Source organism: Sardina pilchardus, chromosome 21 (assembly GCF_963854185.1).
Source record: "Sardina pilchardus chromosome 21, fSarPil1.1, whole genome shotgun sequence".
In the NCBI taxonomy this organism is placed as follows: domain Eukaryota; kingdom Metazoa; phylum Chordata; class Actinopteri; order Clupeiformes; family Clupeidae; genus Sardina; species Sardina pilchardus.
In genome coordinates this window covers 23,576,227-23,581,226 of record NC_085014.1, presented here as the reverse complement: position 1 = coordinate 23,581,226, position 5,000 = coordinate 23,576,227, and the positions used below count along the sequence as shown (strand labels likewise).

The 5,000-nt window shown below is 52.3% G+C and overlaps 1 protein-coding gene across 1 annotated transcript in view; it reads left to right on the top strand.

Annotated features, from left to right (window-relative positions):
* The window catches only part of drp2 (dystrophin related protein 2), an 83,230-nt gene that overhangs the window by 249 nt on the left and 77,981 nt on the right, over nucleotides 1-5,000 (top strand). The gene's annotated exons all lie outside the window — the stretch shown is intronic.

Genomic DNA, 5,000 nt, shown 5'->3' with positions numbered 1-5,000 from the left:
AAGTGCTCTTTTGTTTTTGTCAGGGTCGTGGCTTATTTTTGTTGGTTTGTTTGTTGTTTTGTCAGCGGGCTACCGTGCCAAGGCCATTTCCCCGCTCTGCTCTCTTTTACTTGCACTGCTCTGTTATTTTGGGTTTGCGTCGAGTTTGAAGTCATAGTGTGAATGTGAATGTGTGTTGTATGTGTGTGTGTGTGTGTGTGTGTGTGTGTGTGTGTGTGTGAGTGAATGAATGTACGTGTGTGTGTGTGTGTGTGTGTGCGTGTGTGTGTGTGCGTGTGTTTGCGTGAGCGAGTGAGTGAATGTGCATAACTGAACGTATGTGCATGCATGGGCATTTGTGTGGATCTGTGTGTGTGTTTATTTGTGAGTGTGTCTGTGTGTAGCTGTAAGGCTCGGTGCCCGCAGGTGGGCTGCAGACTGGCAGGAGTGGGCACCGGGCAGACGGGTCTCTCCGCGCCCTCCCCGGGCGCTGGCCTCAGGTCGGCATGCTGTGGAATGCGCACGACAATGCGCCCCCTTTCAGCAGGGCATGACCTCCGCAGCATTCGGCCGCCCTCCTACGGCACAGCGGAGGGGACAAACAGCTCCAGCCCTCCCTGGCTCGGGTGCGTCACAGCTGGGGGAAGAAGAAGAGGGGGGGGGGGGCGTGGGGTCAGGGGAGACGAGCGAGGGAATCCCCTCTCCAGATCTCCTGGAACTCGTCTCTGTGTGCGTCAGCAGCGCTGGGCTCTGAGCTGCATTGGCGGTGGCCCCCATTTCACAGGTAGGGAGGTTCAGTGGAACGAGAGTTATGACAGTTGCTGAATGAGGGATGTTAAAAAAAGGGAGGGGGAACTGTAAAGGTTTGACAGCTTCGGTGTAAAATGTTCATGTGAGGAGAGAGAGAGAGCATAAAAGGAAACATTGTCGCAGCAAAGGCCGCCATCAGGGTGTGTGCCTCGTGCCTTTTGTGTGCCACCAAAAACGACAAAAAAACGAAAGAAAAAAAACCCTCGGCAAAACACTGTCTGCGTTTTTATTGTGGGGCTTTGATCACCCTGCTATTTAATCTCCCCGCAGGCTGCCGAAGTGTCCCTCAGACCGGTTAGCGTGTCAGTCGGGCGCTTCTTATCTCGCGGAGATGAAACCGCGCGTCGTGAGCGCCGTGACAGCTCGGCTAAATGCTAACGCTCCGGGGTCGGGGCATCTGCGGTCAGCGCAGACAATGCTTGATTAATGAGCGCGGGGCACGGCCAAACACACGCCTCTGAGCGTGTAGGGCAGTCTGGTAGGGAGGGGGACGGAGGAATGTTCTTACATGTATCAGGTTGAACCTGAACCTTTGAGGTGATTGGAATTGCATTGGTGTGGTAGCGGCGATGCGTGTATGTGTGTGTGTGTGTGTGTGTGTGTGTGTGTGTGTGTGTGTGTGTGTGTGTGTGTGTGTGTGTGTGTGTGTGTGTGTGTGTGTGTGTGTGTGTGTGTGTGTGTGTGTGTGTGTGTATGTGTGTGTGTGTATCAGCTGAACCTTGGTGGCGGTGATGCTGGTGTGTGTGTGTGTGTGTGTGTGTGTGTGTGTGTGCGTGCGTGTGTGTGTGTCAGCTGTCTATCATCTGTCTGTGTGTTTTCTTGTGTAAAGAGAGGGAGATGGGTACGCGGCGGCATGTTGGCGAGCGCTGCGCTGCAATGCGTGCCTCTTCTGCAGTGTGTGTGGTGTCTGTGTATCCGGCTTGTTGGCTGTGGATGTGAAAGCGTGCATCTGTGTATGTCACGCACTAGTTGTGTGTGTGTTTGTGTGTGTGTGTGTGTGTGTGTTTGTGATACTTTGGCTCTAGAGATGATTTTCCGATTTGGCTGAGCAGAGGTTTCTGTGTGCTTGTGAATGCGTTAGTGTGTATGTGTGTGTGTGCATGTAGAGTGTGTGTGTGTGTTAGGTGGGTGGCGTGTGCTCCGGCTGCATGCCTGCCAGTCCCTGTGCCGTCTGGGATCAGGAGGAAGCCGTGTGAGTGTGAGCGTGCGCGTGTGTTACTGGCAGCCAGGTGATCTCTCTCTCTCTCTCTCTCTCTCTCTCTCTCTCTCCATTTTTCACCATCTCTCCATCTCTTTCCCTCTCTTGTTTTTGCTCTGTCTTCATGCAGCAGCCCTCGCATCCGCCTGTCTTCTATCTTCCCCCTTCCTCTGTCAGCGTTGATTCAAGGCTATTTCAGACTAGTCGGACACACACACACACACACACACACACACACACACACATACACACACAGACACACACACATACATACAGTACACACACACACACACACACACACACACACACACACAGTTATGTCCTACTCTGTCGGAGGCAGAGGAAGTGGTTTCAGTGGCAGTCAGTGTGGGCTGTGCGTGTGCCTGATTTGCCATTGCATTTCTCTGCAGCCGTGCTTGGCCCTGATTAGCAGCATCCGCGCGGCTCTCCTTGTATCTGATGAACCGCTAACAAGCAGGATTAATGCTGAATGCTCCAGTGGATTACGCTGAGAGGAAAGGGTGGGATTGTGTGCATGATTGTGTGTGTGTGTGTGTGTGTGTGTGTGTACAGTATTTGTGTGTCAGAGAGAGAGAGAGTGAGAGATATGTGTGTGTGTGTGCGTTTGTGCGTCTGTCCGTGTGTGCGTGTGTGTGTGTGTGTGTGTGTGTATTTGTGTGTGCGCGTGTGTGTGTTTGTGTGTCAGAGATAGAGAGTGAGAGAAAGTGAGATGTTTGTGTGTGAGCGAGAGTGGAGGGCCAGTCAGTGAGAGTGAGATGGAGTGGAGGGAAACGAGGGCGGAAGACAGGATGAGAAAGAGTCAGAGAGGAGTGCAAGAGAGAGATGGATCGGGAGCGCTGAATCAGTGGAGGTTGAGGAATTACCAATGGTGAACTGCTGGCATCTGCCTGATCAATGGTGATCTGTTTGTTTAAGAGAGTGAGGCAAGGGGTGATGAATGTGTGTATGCGCGCACACACACACTCTCACACACACACACACACACCCATTGAGCACACATAAACACACTCACACACACTCACTCACATACACAACCCCTCCCCCATTCCCACAGGAGAGCGTCTGTTCAAATGTTGACACTGCTGCAAGTTCTCCATCGTGACACATTTCAGGCACAATTTGTTTTGGCAAAGAGGCTGTGTTGTGGCAGGCAAGGGACAGGAGGCTGGATGAGTGAGCATACACACACACACACACACACACACACACACACACACACACACACACGCACACACACAGACACACACACACACACACACACATACACACAAACACTCATTCATTTCTCTCCTCTCTTGTACCGTACACTCACTCCTGTAACCAACAAACACACACACACACACACACACACACACACACAGTGTAGTTAGCCCTTCATGACTGAAATGACAGAATGACAGCTTGTTTTTATCCGAAGACTTTGAGGAGGAAGGGCGGGGCACTGGTGACCGATGTGGCTTATACTGAACACTAAGCACTGATTGTGTGTGTGTGTGTGTGTGTGTGTGTGTGTGTGTGTGTGTGTGTGTGTATGTGTGTGGGTGTGGGTGTGTGTGTGTGTGTGTGTGTGTGTGCGTGCGTGTGCGCATTTGTGTGTGTGTGTATGCGTGCGTGTGTGTGTGTGTGTGTGTGTGCGGGCGCGCATGTGTGTGTGTGTTTGTGTGCGCGTGTTTGTGTGCGCGCATGTGTGTGTGTGTGTGTGTGTGTGTGCGCGAGTATGTGTGTGTGTGTGTGTGTGTGTATGTCTACAGTATGTGTGTGTGTGTGTGTGTGTGTCGTGAGGGATGGGCATGTGGCGGTGGGACTGAGATCTCAGTGGTTCAGTGACGGTTCACTGACTGGACGTGAAGAGTGTCAAGTTCCTGGCACGCCAGTCCCGTCGGCAGCCCCGCGCCGTCCTCCTCACCGGCCCTCAGCGGTCCAGCCAGAGTAGCCGCAGAGACAGGGGGATAGAGAGAGAGAGAGAGAGAGAAAGAGAGCGGGATAGAGAAAGGGAAAGAGAGAAGGTGATAAAGGGAGAGAGAGGGTTAGAGAGAGAGAGGGTGATAGAGAGGGAGAAGTTGGGGTGGGGAGAGAGAGAGGGGGACAGAGAGAGAGAGAGAGAGAGAGAGAGAGAGAGAGGGAGGGAGGGATGAAAGAGGTGAGTGTGTGAGAAAGGCATGGGTGGACAGAGAGGGAGAGGGAAGCAAAGGGAGAGAGGACAGTGAAATAGAAAGAGAATAAATGCCGAATGAGGCAGAGAAATTGTGGGTGTTAGAGGAGACGGTGTCTGAGAAATAGTCTTCCAGCGAAAGGTTGACACACAGTGAGAGAGAGTGAGTGAGAGAGAGAGAGAGGCAACAGAGAGAGCGAGAGAGGTAGAGAGTGTGAGAGAGAGAGAGAGAGAGTGGGGAATGAGCCTGGGCATAATGATGAGAGGAGAGGGAGCGTTTGTGTGTCTCTGTGTGTGTGTGTGTGTGTGTCTCTGTGTGTGTGTGTGTGTGTGTGTGTGTGTGTGTGTGTGTGTGTGTCTGTGTGTGTGTGTGTGTGTGTGTGTGTGTGTGTGTGTGTGTGTGTGTGTGTGTGTGTGTGTGTGTGTGTGTGTGTGTGTCTGAATGCCTGATGCGCAGCTCCCTCTCGGCTCAGGCACACAGCCCTTCCCCCTGCTGCTGCTCTGGTTTGTCTCATCAGGTGCTCAATGTACAAAAAAGGCAGAAAAGTGCTTTTGTTGGCGTTGTTGCCCTGTAGCTGTAGCTGACCTTTTGGGATCTGTGTGTGTGGATGTGTGCATGTGCTGAGCTGATTGTCTCATTTAGTTTGTGTGTGTGTGTGTGTAAGCGTGAGTGTGTGTGTGTGTTTTTGTGTGTAAGCGTGAATGTGTGTGTGTGTGTGTGTGTGTGTGTGTGTGTGTGTGTGTGTGTGTGTGTGTGTGTGTGTGTGTGTGTGTGTGTGTGTGCGTGCGTGCGTGCATGTGTGCGTGTGTGCGTGTGTGTGTGTGGGTGAGAGAGATACA